The sequence below is a fragment of the Apodemus sylvaticus genome, chromosome 11 (genome assembly GCF_947179515.1).
Source record: "Apodemus sylvaticus chromosome 11, mApoSyl1.1, whole genome shotgun sequence".
NCBI classification, from domain to species: Eukaryota; Metazoa; Chordata; class Mammalia; order Rodentia; family Muridae; genus Apodemus; species Apodemus sylvaticus.
The window spans coordinates 80,587,133-80,602,331 of NC_067482.1; the positions used below are offsets into that span (position 1 = coordinate 80,587,133).

A 15,199-nucleotide genomic window follows, 5' to 3' on the forward strand; every position below is an offset into this window, starting at 1 on the left:
CAAGTCCATCTTGGACTGCAGAGCAAGGCCCTCCCACTCCTGTCTCTATGTTCTGGCCTGTCTACGATTGGAGTCTTGAGCAGTCTGTGATATTAGGGAAAGATTCATACACAAGAATTAAAATATACTGAGAAGGAATCTTCCCGTGCTCCCTCGGGGACAGCGGCAGGTGTTAGGGTTGGCGTCTGTCATTCTGTCAGTTTCGGGTCACTTTTAGCACCGGATGAACATTACTTCCTTCTTGAGAATTGTCTCAGGTGTCAGATGGCATCGAGCTCCCTGAGCAAGAGAAGCAGAGCAGGAGGAAACACCAAGCCAAGCCCTAGGTAAACCCCTACCCATCCCTCAAAGCCCATTCGAACATGCCCTTCTTTATGAAGCATCCCTTGAGGGCCTGAGGATTGGACCTTGTTCCTAGGCTTTCCCAGGGGCCTTTTACAATTGGGTTGCAGGGGGCTGGGCATAGTGTTCACACAGTTGTGAAGTTGTGATCCCAGTTACTCTGGAGGCTGAGGCAGGAGGATCACAAATTCAAACGCTGCCTGGACCACAGAGTAAGTCCAAGGCCAGGGTAGGCAGCTTAGCTGAGATAGTTTACTGAAAAAGTATATGTTGGTGGTATGTAGTGTGTGTGTGTGTGTGTGTGTTTGTGTGTGTATTGGTGGTATGTATATGTATATTGGTGTTGTGTGGTATGTGTGTGGTGTGTGTGTGTATTGGTGGTGTGTATATGTGTACATGTGTGTGTTGGTGTTGTGTGGTATGTGTGTGTTCGTATTGTAAGTATGTGTGCTGGTGTTGTGTGTGTTGGTGTTGTGTGTGTTGACGTTGTGTGTGTTGGTAGTGTGGGGGTGAGGTTGTGTGTGTTGGTATGTGTATGTTGGTGTTGTGAGTGTGTGTGTTGGTATGTGTATATGTTGGTGGTGGGTGGGTGTGTGTGTGCGCACGCGCGCGCGAATGTAGCAGGTGTGTATCTCAGTGGTAGAGCATTTGCATAGCACGCACGAGGCCTTGGGATACATTCTCAGTACAGAAAAAAAAAGCCAGGTGTGGTTGCAGCTGTTTCCCTACTGCTGGAAGGAAAAGAGGCCGTAGCTCACCTTCTCTACTGAGGGAGGCGACCACTGTGCAGGCAGCTGGGAAGACTCTGAATGAGGGGTGCGGCTACTGGGGAATTCCCACGGATGTCTTCACTAGCTGCCTGGCCCAGGTCTAAGGCTCTGAGGTCCAGTTGGGTTGCTCCAAACCCCTGCCCATGTGACCCGGTGTGAGGAAGCTAAGGCCACCTGTGAGCAGATGACCCGGGGGGGGGGGTAGGGGGTAGGGGTGTCACTCTTTGTCATTTGCTTGTTCACAAGCATCTCCAGCCCCAGTTTCAGGCAATCTGACAGGTTTTCTGACCTCGGGCTCCGGCATACCCTTGGTGCACATGCATACAAACAGACACACACACATAAATAATGTTTCAAAAAATAAAGAGGCAGGGTCAGGAATTGGGGTGTCTCACTTGCTGGTGCTGTTTTAGTGCCTGTAGATGGGGTGGGATATTCTTCTGGTCGTAGAGCAAGCTTGTAATTTCAGTATACAGGAGGGGAAGGCAGGAGGATCAGAAACTCAAGTACACTGTACCTTCAAGGTCAGCTGGGGTTATGCGAGACCATCTCAAAAGGCAGGGGGAAGATATAGCTTAGTGAATAAAATGTTTGCTGTACAAGCATCTATGAAAAAAAAGCTGGGCTTCCTGGCACAAACTTGTAATCCCAGGGCCAGGGAGGCAGAGACAGGCAGAACCCTAGGGCTCTCTGGCTAGCCAGCCTGGACCAGTTGTCAGGCTTGAGTCCCAGTGAAAGACCTTGTCTCAAAAAGCAGGGGTGGGGGTGTCCTGGAGAGCTGGCTCAGTGCTTAAGAATGCTGGTTGCTCTTTCAGAGGTCCCAGTCTGATTCCCAGCACCCACCTGGCAGCTCACGACTGTCTGCATGTCCGGATCTGTGGATACTGTGAGTACACGGCACACAGATGTACAAGTAGGCAACACATCAACATACATAAACATAAATGAATGAATAAACAATCCAGTGAAAGACTTGCCTATGGAATGTTCCCTCAGCCTTCTGGGAAGTGCTGTATTTCTTGGCTACTATCTCCAGGATAGATTCCGGTGGCGCAGAGGCAGCGGAAGAGCAGAATGGTCTGTCTGCCTTGGAAGTACCCGGCACCCCGAGTCTTTGGCCTCTGGCCAAGAACTAGGAAGAAAAGAAGAAACCAGGTATTGACAGATGGAGGGAAGGCTGGGACTGCTGAAAGACAGAGGAGAGGGGAATGCCTGTTGGCGGCCATTGGGTGAGTTGCTGTTGGTAATAACAGTAATTAGCATGATTCCATGCTTTCTCTGACATATTCTGGGCTGAAGCATTCTCTTATGCAATCTCATTTTAGAGACAAGGAAAGAGAGACTCTGGGAGATTAAGCAACTAGCCCAGGCTTACTCAGCCGGTATATGTGGGAGGCCTGACAACCCATCCTGTGTTTCCAGTTCATAAGCCAACACCCCAGCCACTGGGGTGACTGTTCCTGGTACTGGAGGGTGAGTGGTTTCTCTCCTAGTACCCTGTGAAGTAAATGCAATTCTTCCCCCAGGCCCTATCTTGTTTATTCACCAAGCCAGAGTTTGTTATTGTTGTTTGCAAAGTTTAGAGTGTCCCTAGAACATTCTCAGGAAGTATAGACTCTAGTGAGACCCTGACGTCACCCAAACCTACAGCGTTTTTGTCTTTGAAGGGGAACTTGATGACTCAAGTTTAGCTGTTCACATAAATACTGATTTTTGGGACCAATCTCAAAATGCCCCACAGAGAGTATATACTGCCTAGTAGTGAAGCCATCAGAACCAACACTGAGACTGGAGACCACTGGTGGCTCGTGCCTGGGCTTGGAGATGACTGCAGGACAGGCTGGAGGGCAGAGGGAGAGGCTGGGTCAACAGACAAAGCAGGGCCCTGGAGCAAAAAGGACATTGAGAGCTCAAAGCTACCTCAGTCTAGCTCAGTGAGTGCCAGTGTCCTGTTGGCTTCTTAGTTTAAGACAAGAGGATCAAAACGATGTAGGCTGATACCAGGGAAGCAGAGGCTGAACAAGAAGGTTTGCTAAACGAAAGCGTTTGACTCCAAGACCCTGTCTTAAAACCTTAAACCACTACCGGGGTGCCAGGCAGCATACCCTCAATTCTAGCCATTGGGAGGCAAAGGCAGTAGTTTGAGGCCAATCTGTCTTCATAATGAGTTCTAGGACAGTCTACACAGTGAGACCTTGTCTTGAGTAAAATAAGATAAAATAAAATAATAATATGTAATAAGTTATCATTCTGCCAGGCAGTGGTGGTGCACGCCTTTAATCTCAGCACTTGGGAGGCAAAGGCAGGTAAATCTGAGTTTGAGGCCAGTCTAGTCAACAGAGTGAGTTCCAGGACAGCCAGGGCTACACAGAGAAACCCTGTCTCAAAACAAACAAACAAAAATATGATTTCCTCTTTCTAATGTGTTTGAATGAGTCTACTCCCAATTTCCTCCCTTCCTGTTCCTCCCCTGTCCCACTGCGATGGTGTGAATGAGAATGGTTTCCACAGGTTCATATATTTGAATGCTTAGTCCCCAGTTAGTGGAACTGTTCAGGAAGATTGAGAGGTGTAGACTTGTGGAGGAAAGGTGTCCCTCGGGCAGGCTCTGAAGTCTTAACAGCCTTTTCAGATTCCAAGTCTGTTTCTCTCTCTCTCTCTCTCTCTCTCTCTCTCTCTCTCTCTCTCTCTCTCTCTGCCTCGTGGTTGTGGATCAAGATGTGAGCCCTCAGCTACTGCTCTGAGTCATGCCCCAGGCCTGCTACCATGCTCTCCGCCATGATGGATGCCAACCCTTTGAAATGGTAAGCAAGCTACTTTCTACATAAGCTCTCTACATGAGCTCTTTCTACATAAGGGTTGCCTTGGTCATGGTGTTTTGTCATGGCAATAGGAAAGTAACCAAGACACCCACCACCACTATCCCCTCCAATTTCATGTGTTCTTTCTTTTTCTTTAATACCACTGAGCGTACTTAGTGCTGCCAGTAAGTGTCTGGGTATAGGGCCATCTACTGGAGTATAGGTAGCCACTCAGGGGCTGTAGCCCAGGGGAAAATGGTCTCTTCCTTTCCCAGTAGCTCCTCAGCTAGGGGTGGGACCTCACATCCACTTTATGCTCCAGGCTGGGATTTTGTCTGCCTTGATTGTGTGCTCAGTCACAGTGACTGCGAGCTCTTATGTGCAACTGCCGTGTTCTATCCTGTGGTCATCCGCAGCCTCTGGCTCTGACGGCCTTCCCACCCCTTCGTCCAAGACGATCCCTGAGCCTTGCGGGGACTGCGTATGATAGATGTAGACATCCCATGTAGGGTTGAGTACTCTCAACTCTCTTATCCTCTGCACACGAGACAGTTGTGGATCTTTGTGTTAATCCACATGTATTACAAATAGCAGTGTCTCTGTGGAAGGTTGAGCTAGGCACAGATCCATGGGTTCAAGGATTAGTCTTTTGGAGTCAATTTAATACTATGTCCACTTAGCAGAATAATGGAGGTAGGTTCTCCCCAGGGCCTATGACTTCTCTAGCCACAGACTCTTTATCCCAATATCAGCATCAGCCACGGCTTCCTTTTTGTGGAGTAGATCTTACATTCAATCAGAAAGCAGTTGGGAATTCTCATAAGGTTTCATCGCTGGGCATGGCTCGCCAGGCTGGTGGCTATTGACGTTTGCAGGGTTTCCAGCTGTATTCGATTGGTGATATCGTCTCCAGTAGCGTACACAACACCTTCCAGTGCCGAGAAAACCAGCCAGGAGAGGGAACTTCCAGACCAGTACCGACTTGATTTCTCCAGACATGGGTTTCTCTGGAACCCTCTATAGACCAGCTGGCCTTGAGCTCAGAGAGTCATCTACCTCTGCCTCCCAAGCGCTGGGATTAAAGATGCTCCCAAGTGCTGCCATGCCTGACGTACATTTTTTATGTGTGTGTATTTGTCTGTGTGTGTATATGTGTGTGTTTGTATGTATGTGTCTCTGTGTGTATATGTTTGTATGTGTGTCTATGTATATATATATATATGTCTGTGTATGTGTATGTCTGTGTTTCTGTGTGTATGTGTGTATACATATGTTTGTGTCTGTGCATATGTGTGTTTGTGTGTATGTCTGTGTGTATATGTATGTATATGTCTGTCTGTGTATATGTATGTGTTTGTGTGTATATTTGTGTGTGTGTATGCGTATGTATGTGCGTATGTATGTCTGTGAGTGCTTGTGTATATGTATGTGTGTGTCTATCTCTGTGTGTATATGTGTGTGTTTGTGTCTGTGTATGTGAGTGTGTGTGTGTGTGCACACACCATGTGGAATCCACAGAATAGCTAACTTGTTGAAGTTGCTTCTGTCTTCCCATATCCAGGTGGGTCTTGGTTATGGAACTGAAATCCTAAGGCTTGGCAGAGTCACACACACACACACACATGCTGCCCCCTCCGCTGCTGTTAGCCAACTTATCTCTATTCAGTCTTCACAGCTTTGTGTGTGTGTGTATGTGTGTGTGTGTGATTGGCCAAATAAAAGAATTAAAAATTAAATCAGATTTATTCATGCCATCTGTATCTTTTCTACAGGTGTGTATGTGCTTTGTCCCCTAAAGGTCAGAAGAGGAGATTAGGTCCCCTGATTCTGAAGTTACAGGTGGGATGGTTGTGAGCCACCACTGGGTGTGGGAATCCAACCTGGCTTTTCTGCAAGAGTGACAATGAGTGCTCTCAACCACTGTGCTGCCTCTCTAGGCCTTTTGGGGAAAATTTAAATGATATCAGAATAAAAGATTTAAGACATTTCAATGCCAGTGGAGTGGGTTCCTTTCTTCTCAGTGATGAAGGGGTTCATGATGGTTCAAGTTCTCTCAAGCAAGATAAAACTGGCTTCCCATGATGCTTTTGAACATGAGTCCGGAAGACTTAGGGACAATGGATAGCTAAAATAAAATCTGGAGATGGGTGGCAGGGTGCACACCAGAGGAAGAGGTAAGGGGATCTCTCTCAGAGTTCGAGGCCAGCCCGGGCTACAGATCGAGTTCCAGGACAGCCAGGGCTACACAGAAAAATCATACTTCGGAAAAAAAAAACATGAAAAACAAACACACACCCTGGACTCATTCTCTGCCTTGGGCTGTGATGGACACCTTCGTTCAGCCAATGAATCTGTCCCTCTGATTGTTCTCTTCCAGGCCTTGTGTAATCGACCTGGCAAACCGCCTGCCACGCTCTGCAAACCCAACCTCCCACATGAGGGCTGAACTTCTTGGAACCCTTAAAAAATACCAGTGAACTTCAGGAAGTAACACACGGACGCACGCAACTCTCTTCCAGAAAGAGGTCAATGGTCCCAGAGTCGGAGGAAACACCACCATGACCCCAGGACTTCCTGCCCACACACTCGGCATCATCCCAAAGTTCAAAAAGTTCGAATGGCTCACTAACTGACATCCGGCCGACAGATGGGGAGTGCGATGGGGAGTGTGCCTCAGTGGTAGAGTGCTTGCCTACCTCGGGAGAGGCCCTGGCTTCTGTCTCTAACCCTGCAAAGAAAAAAAATTAATCAAATGAAACAAAAATAAAGCAGGCTTTGAAAAAAAAAGAAAAAGAAATTACTTTTCCTGGGGTCTGGTTCTGTCCTCCTTTCCCTCCCCGCCCCCATGACTGAAAGGCAAAAAATGTCAATGCAACTGGTCAAACCAAGATCGCCTGCAGAGATAACGCATGTTTTCCTAAAGCTATCCAAGAGGAACTGTAAACGGCAAACAACTGTGCAGATGTGCTTACTGGAGACCAGGATGTCTCTTACCTATTAGCATTCCTCTCTTACACCCCCACACCCCCATCTAAACAGTTTCACCTCATAAAACCAGTTTCTTTATTATTTGGTTAAAAAAGAAACAAAACAAAAAAAACAAAACAAAGGAGCTGGAGAGATGGCTCAGCAGTTAAGAGCACTGACTGCTCTTCCAAAGGTCCTGAGTTCAAATCCCAGCAACCACATGGTAGCTCACAACCATCCATAATGAAATCTGAAGCTCTCTTCTAGAGTGTCTGAAGACAGCTACAGTGTACTCGCATATAATAAATAAATCTTTAAATTTTTTTATTTTTTTTAATTCGATATATTCTTTATTTACATTTCGAATGATTTCCCCTTTCCTGGATCCCTCCTCCCTGAAAGTCCCATAAGCCCTCTTCCCTCCCCCTGTTTGCCAATCCACCCCTTTCCAATTCCCTGTCCTGGTATTCCCCTACACTGCTGCACTGAGCCTTTCCAGGACCAGGGCCTCTCCTTCCTTCTTCTTGGACATCATTTGATATGTGAATTGTGTCTTGGGTATTCCAAGTTTCTAGGCTAATATCAGTTTATCAGTGAGTGCATACCATGATTGATCTTTTGAGACTGGGTTACCTCACTTAGGATGATGATCTCCAGCTCCATCCATTTGCCTAAGAATTTCATGAATTCATTGTTTTTAATGGCTGAATAGTACCTCATTGTGTAAATATACCACATTTTCTGTATCTATTCCTCCATTAGGGACATCTGGGTTCTTTCCAGCTTCTGGCTACTACAAATAAGGCTGTGATGAACATAGTGGAGCATGTGTCCTTATTACATGCTGGGGAATCCTCTGGGTATATGCCCAGGAGTGGTATAGCAGGGTCCTCTGGTAGTATCATGCCCAGTTTTCTGAGGAACCTCCAGACTGAATTCCAGAGTGCAACCCCACCAGCAGTGGAGGAGTGTTCCTCTTTCTTCACATCCTCACCAGCACCTGTTGTCTCCTGAGTTTTTGATCTTAGCCATTCTGACTGGTGTGAGGTGAAATCGCAGGGTTGTTTTGAATTACATTTCCCTGATGACTAAGGATGTTGAACATTTCTTTAGGTGCTTCTCCGCCATTCAATATTCCTCAGGTGAAAATTCTTTGTTTAGCTCTGTACCCCATTTTTAATGGGGTTATTTGGCTCTCTGGAGTCTACCTTCTTGTGTTCTTTGTATATCTTGGATATAAGCCCTCTGTCGGATGTATGGCTGGTAAAGATCTTTTCCCAATTTGTTGGTTGCCTTTTTGTTCTTTTGACAATGTCCTTTGCCTTACAGAAACTCAGTAATTTTATGAGGTCCCATTCCTCAATTCTTGATCTTAGAGCATAAGCTATTGGTGTTTTGTTCAGGAAAATTTCCTCTAACATATAATAAATAAAATAATCTAAAAACAAACAAACAAACAAAAAAAACCCCAAAACCAAAAACCCAAAACCCCAAAAAAGCCCTTGAGCTATCAAGATGGCTCAGTGACTAAAGGTGTTCGTCACCAAGCCTGATGGCCTGGGTTCAGTTCCCTGACCTACAGGTGAGGGAGAAGTGACCCATCCACAGGCTGTCCTTGACCTCCACACTCACACCTGGCATATGTACAAAAACATGCTCTCCAGCGCGCACGCACTCATACACACACACACACACACACACACAAAAAACTAAACAAGTAAATGTGATGCATTTTTAGAAGAATATTCTCCAAGACAAGATAAACCCCAAGCTAACACATTTTACTTTTTTTTTGTCCTGAGACAGGGTTTCACTATGTGGCCCTGGCTGTCCTGAACTCATTCTGTAGACCAGACTGGCTTTGAACTCAGGGATCTGCCTGCCTCTGCCTTCTGAGTGCTGGGACTAAAGGCGTGCGCCACCACTGCTCGGCTTTTCTTTTAAACCTTACTTAATTTCAAGCTTTTCTTACTTTTTCAACCTTGTAAATTACACTGTTTGAAAAGCATAGCTTAGGAAGCTACAGGCTTGCGTATGTAGCCACTGTAAACACAACTGAGCCCACTTTTCCCCTGTCCCTAGCCGGCACACTTTGCAAGATTAAATTTTATTTAATCTTATACAATTCAAATTTTATTTTACAAGAGAAATGCATTTTATATAAGAATTTGTTCTTCAAAAACAATTTGTCCTTTGCTGGATCATTTTTCTCCTTTCTCCTTTCTCCCTCCTTCCCTCCTTCCTTCCCTTCCTCCCTCCCTCCTTCCTTCCCTCCCTCCCTCCTTCCCTCCCCAGAAGGGTCTTGCTATGGAATTTTGGCTAGCCTCAGGCTTGAGGAAATCCTCCTGCTTCAGACTCGGAAGTGTGAGGATTACATCTACCCATCTTTTATTTAAGAGTTTTAATTTGAGGGCCAGGGAGATGACCCACTTGCCCCACACCCCATCTATCTGGGATGGGAGATCGGATGACCACCAATTCTCCCTGACCTCTGTAGGAGTGTAAAGGTATAGACACATGCACACCTATGTGCACATCCACACTCGCACACACAGAATAAGTGACCCTAAGCATTTAAAAGTTCCAAGTTTTCCTTGTGAGACTATAAAATGTCACCCCAAACATTCAACTTCCTCTCTACATTCCTCTGGTTTCGGACATTTCTACCTCGGCTTCCTAAGTGCTGGGCTCAGTGGCACGCACCACTAAGTCCAGTCTTTTTCGTCTAACTTGGTGCGTTTGGGTTCGTCCTCAGTGTGGTGGGTTTTGATTTGCTTGTTTTGTTTATTTGTTTGCTTGGTGCCGACATTGTGGCACTACCACAAGCAAAGTGCACATGAAAATCGTTCCGAGCATGCTGAATTCTATGCCCGTTCTTCAGAACAGTTTCTACACCTGGCTACGTGATTATCAGGCACGAACCAGAGGCAGTCCTACCTTCAAAGTGCTTAGTCTGCTCTGGAGACGAGACAGGCCAGTCAGAGCTATGGGAGCAGCAGGGACAGTCCGGACGGGTGCTTGGCTTGAGATCAGAGAAGTGAGTCTTAGTGAGGGGGTGGGCGCGGATTTTGCAGGTAAGACCCCAGACATGCCTCTAAATACCTTGTGAGGCACAAAACACAGATAGCCTCGCCCCCACATCACCACAAAGAATTGTCTAACTCCAACTGTCATTAATTCTGAGGTAGAAAAACTGACTTAAACAGAAAGAGGAAATGGGATTTTTTTTTTTTTTTTTGATTTGGTTTTTTCAAGACAGGGTTTCTCTGTATAGCTCTGGCTGTCCTGGAACTCACTTTGTAGACCAGGCTGGCCTGGAACTCAGAAATCTGCCTGCCTCTGCCTCCCAGAGTGCTGGGATTACAGGCGTTCGCCACCACCGCCTGGCTGGAAATGGGATTTTTTTTGCTGTTTTTTTGTTTGTTTGTTTTTGGATTTGTTTTTCTGAGACAGGGTTTCTCTGTGTAGCCCTGGCTGTCCTGGAACTTACTCTGTAGTCCAGGCTGGCCTCGAACTCAGAAATCTGCCTGCCTCTGCCTCCCAGAGTGCTGGGATTACAGGCATGCGCCACCACCACCTGGCTGGAAATGGGATTTTTGAGCAAAATAAAAGGGAAAGAGGGGCTGGAGAGACGGCTCAAACTGCCAAGGTGGTCACCACAGAAGCAGGAGGATAGGCCCCGCCATATCTCCTGTACTCATGTGACAAAGAGGCACACTGGCACACACCTGCACACACACTGGAGGAGGAGGCAGGGGGATCATCCCCTTGGTTTGCTGGTGAGCCAGGCTAGCCAGTGACTCAGTGAGACCCTGAGCCCAAAAATAGGTTAGAGAGTGAAGCCAGTCTCACCACACACACACACACACACACACACACACACACACACACCATCTCACACACCGAACAAGACGAGCTGAGACGGGGATAAACAAGAAAAGCCGTCAATGGTCCTAAGCTGACCATCTTTTCTCTTTCTTCCCACCCACAAGAGTGACTCCGGCTAAGTGAGTCATCATGTTTCCTGATATCAGAAAACAGGCTCCTTTCTCAGGACCACCTTCTTCCGGATGCCCTGCTCAGGTGTAGTTCCTGCCAGGGCTGGCAACCCATTCATGGAAGCCACAAAGGACTCTGTGTTCAGAGCGGCTGTCGCAGGCAGTAGGAAGAGCAAGGACCATGTTTTGTGATGCCATGGGAACCCAGCTGCGCTGGTATTAACAGTTCTTACTGCGCATGCGGGAGAGCTCAGTCCGGGGAGGTGGCCACGCGATGAAGCCGTGCTACCCAGGCTCTTCCTCACATCTTCAGCATGCATGAGCTTTCTTTCCTCATACTTGCAAAATGGCTGCTGAGACCCTCTCGATTTTTGGAACTAGGTCAACATTCCAGGCAGGATGAAAGGAAAGGAAGTAAAGCCAATAGGTAAGAGGCGAAAGGCTTCCAGCGAAGTCCTCACCACTGAATATGCTTCCTGGAATCCTCTACGCCACCGAACTTGCACTGACACATCGGTTCAGACCGTACCACACAGCTATCTTCAGTTTCCCGAGAATCTGGAAGCTGTGTGTTTTCCAGCAGGCTCTTTGAATAAAATAGACAGGAAACCAGACTAGATTGATACTCCATAGGAGCAGAGGGGGCCTTTCCAGCGCTTTTGTATCCACCATGAGACAGTCTGAGGCTGAGTTCTGCCTTCGTGAGAATGGTGGAAGACATCAGTCTCCCAGCGTGACTGAACCAATGTTCTGCCATTTACAATCTACTGCAAGCTAGCGTGGTGGAACAGGCCCGAAACCCCAGCCTTGGGAGGAGGAGCCAGAAGGATTGTGAATTTGAGGCCAGTAAGTCATGCTCTCAAAGAAATGAATGAATGACAGAAAGGAAAGAGGAAGGAAGGAAGGAAGGGAGGGAGGGAGGGAGGGAGGGAAAAAAGGAGGGAGGGAGAGAAGGAGGGAGGGAGGGAGGAAGGATCTTTTAGGAAATCTGGTAATTAAATTGCTGTCCAAAGGGCCCGAGTGGAACTTGGCAGGTGAGTGTGTGCTTTGGAGGGACTCTGGCCAGCCTGAGCGTGGTGACCACGCCTCTGGCAACCTCGCTCTCCCCCCCACCCCCCAGTCCTTCTGCCTTGCCACAAACCCTTAGATCACATTCCTAAAGCTAGCCACAAGGTCCATTCCCTGATTTGGCCACTTCCTCCTCCTGAGGCTGACCACCTCAGGTCCAGCTATCAAAGTATTGAAGTCTGGCAATCAAGGGCCCCTTTGATTCACCTAATTAGCACAAGCAACCAAAATATCCCACCGCATCCTAGCGCATTCTAACACAGAGCTCCCCTCTGTCTTCTTAAAAGTGACATCTGCAAGGCCCTTTGCTGCTGTTTTCCTGCCTGAGTCAGAAAGCAGCCACTTTAACTTTTCTTCCCTGCTTAGTAGGGAAAAACGGATGTCTGGGTGTGGCTTGTGTCTAATCCAGGGTCCAAAGAGGAGACCCCCAATGTGTGGAGGTCTCCTTCATGATTAGCATGCACATGGCCCCGGGGCGGTGCGAGCACAATGGTGATGGTGATGGTGATGAAATCACAGGTACCGTAATAAACAGAAACTGTCTTCTAAGAAGAAACTATAATTCACTTATTTTCTCCTACTCAGCCATCTCGCTGGCTCTTTTGTTTTGTTTTGTTTAGTTTAAACTTGTTTGTTTAGTTATGTAGCCCAGAATGGCTTTGAAATCATAAAGTAGGCAAGGATGGCCTTGACCTCCTGACCTTCCTGCCTTCACCTCCTGACTGCTGTGACTGAAGGCTTGTGTCACCACACCCGGATTATTCACACTTATTTATTTGTTATTTTATTTCACGTGTATGAGTGTTTTGCCCTCATGTATGTCTGTGCAACACCAGCGTGCCTGGTACCTGTGCAGGACAGGAGATACCATCAGAGCCCCCCCCCCCCCAAGTGGAGTTATAGGCAGTTGTGAGCTGTCATGTGGGTGCTGGGACTCGAACCCAGGCCCTCTAGAAGAGCAGCAGTACTCTTAAGCACTCACTCTTAGCTTCAGCCGTTACGTTTATTTATAAATAATGTTTTATATTTGTATTCGTTTACTGGTTGATTCCATGTCTTCTAATTATTCATTTCTTGTGTTTTTCTTTTAAAGTTTTAAAAATGTAGTGTGTGTATTTGGTGCTGGATGGAGCCCAAGGCTTTGTGTTAAGTAAACTTTGTCCTGGCCTGTCTTCCCTTTTGCCTCCATTTTGTATAACAGTTTGTTCTCTGCCTTCCAGTGCCTCTGGTCTCTCATTTCTTTTAACTTTCTTTCTCACCATGTTCAGTTCTGCTTTTCTTTTCTTTTTTCTTTTTCTTTTGTTTTGTTTTTTGAGACAGGGTTTCTCTGTGTCCTGGAGCTCACTCTGTAGACCAGGCTGGCCTTGAACTCAGAAATCCGTCTGCCTCTGCCCCCCAAGTGCTGGGATAACAGGCGTGCGCCACCACCGCCCGGCTAGTTCTGCTTTTCTAGTACAGTGCTCTCAAAGGTTTTAGTTCTCACTGTCACTAAAATAATGTAGCAACGTTCTATATTCCTGACAAGGACCCTTTGCTCGTAACCCGGGCCCATCTCCTCCTCCAGGCCTGGGTGTGCACTTTCTTATGGAAACCAGCTACAGTCACTTTATCGGGAACTCAGGGCTTGGATATCTGCTCACCTCCAACTCATGGCTGGCCACTTGACCTGCCTGCAGCCACACAGCCTGTCTGGTCGGTTCAGCAGGGATCTCCTTCACCTTTTAGTAATTTTCCATCCGCTGGCTTCTCTCCTGCTTTTGCACTGAAAGGCCCGGCTTGGCCATGCTGTGTCTGGGGTTGAACCCGATCTGTCTCCCAGCTCCAGAATCCCTTGTTCCAACCTCCATCTACAGGGAATAAAGTCTGACAAGATGTCTTAAACAGCACAGGGCGTGTCTTCCTCAGCACTTCTATAGATTTTTAATTTGATAATTAAAACGGCTTGTAATAAATGTAAATATTCCCAAGAATGTTGTTTCATTTTTTAAAATTAAAAATAAATCGGCGGTGCTGGGGTCCAAGCCACAGCTTGGACATGCTGAGTGCATACAGAGTTATAGTCTCAGGCTCCACATAGTAGGTCTTTTCCTCCTCATCTTGGCCTCCACCCTCCTCCTCGTTTTCATTCTCACTCTCTCTTGTTTTGAGACAGAGTCTTCTGTAGACTAGGCTAGCCTCAAACTCACTTTGTAGTTGAGGATGACCTTGAACTCTTGATCTCTCTGCTTCTGTTTTCTGAACGCCAGGGTTCACAGGCGCGACACGGCAGGGGCAGGACCGAGAAGTGAGCCCTCTAAGGCAGCCCCCACCAGCTGAGCCCCGAGTTCCTCATCTGCCCCCACTCCCCTTTGTGTAGCTGAATCTCCAACTCAGGGGCTCAAAGGTATTGTATTACACAAGTATTCTGTAAATGTTAACCCCAGGTTCATCATATAACACGACAAGGTATGATTTCACTTATTTTAATTGTAAACATTCCTTACTCTTTAAACTCCGTGGCGAAGTGCATTCTTTGAGGACGCGGGCTGAGAAAGCCACGCGGGGTCATATACGTAGCCATTGTAAAAACTGGAGCAGTCACACCCAGGGCTTTCCTAATAAACTCCTTGCTCCCGCTCACCCTGAAATTCTTTCCCACAGCAGCCCCAAGGGCTTCCCTGCGGGCTGGACCGGAAGCCGGAGGGAGCCCCCCAGGCTGGTAGAGGCTGTGATGAGCTGTGGTTGCCTGAAGATACTAAGAAAATAAAGTGAGAACCCGTAACCCTAGCAAACCAGAGAGACTCTATCCACTTCAAGAGGTCTCGAAACCTTCACCACCACCGCTCAGCATCCACTCCAATTTATTTTGTTTTTTGTTTTTGTTTTTGTTTGGATTTGGGTTTTTCGAGACAGGGTTTCTCAGTGTAGCCCTAGCTGTCCTGAAACTCACTCTGTAGACCAGGCTGGCCTCAAACTCAGAAATCTACCTGCCTCTGCCTCCCAGAGTGCTGGGATTACAGGCGTGTGCCACCACTGCCCGGCTATCCACTCCAATTTAAATGACTAAAATTTGTAATAAAAATTTAAAAACAAACAAAACTTTTATTACTCTTTTAACCCTGCTCAATAAATGAGTGTAGGGAGCATTGACGCAAGTAGGCCTTCATTACCACAGAAGATGCGATGGTGGGCAGAGGTTCAGTGGACCAGGGCTGGCCGGGTTTGGGTTCCTGGAATCAAGCACTGGGGTGGAAGTGGGGGCGGGGCAGAGCCA

General features: G+C 47.2%; 2 long non-coding RNA genes across 5 annotated transcripts; both read left to right on the top strand.

Annotated features, from left to right (window-relative positions):
- Positions 1–258: 258 nt before the first annotated feature.
- On the top strand, positions 259–7,168 carry LOC127695943 (uncharacterized). 4 transcript variants are annotated; one of them, XR_007980140.1, is made up of 5 exons: positions 259–326; positions 1,928–2,341; positions 2,438–2,585; positions 3,831–3,916; positions 6,291–7,168. It is a non-coding gene; the product is annotated as an uncharacterized LOC127695943 (long non-coding RNA). The 4 variants fall into 4 exon arrangements; XR_007980143.1 differs by lacking the exon at positions 259–326 and adding an exon at positions 355–1,158; XR_007980142.1 differs by lacking the exon at positions 3,831–3,916.
- A 4,015-nt stretch (positions 7,169–11,183) lies between these two features.
- LOC127695944 (uncharacterized) lies at positions 11,184–14,948 on the top strand. The gene is made up of 3 exons (XR_007980144.1): positions 11,184–11,305; positions 14,193–14,329; positions 14,587–14,948. It is a non-coding gene; the product is annotated as an uncharacterized LOC127695944 (long non-coding RNA).
- Positions 14,949–15,199: the final 251 nt, after the last annotated feature.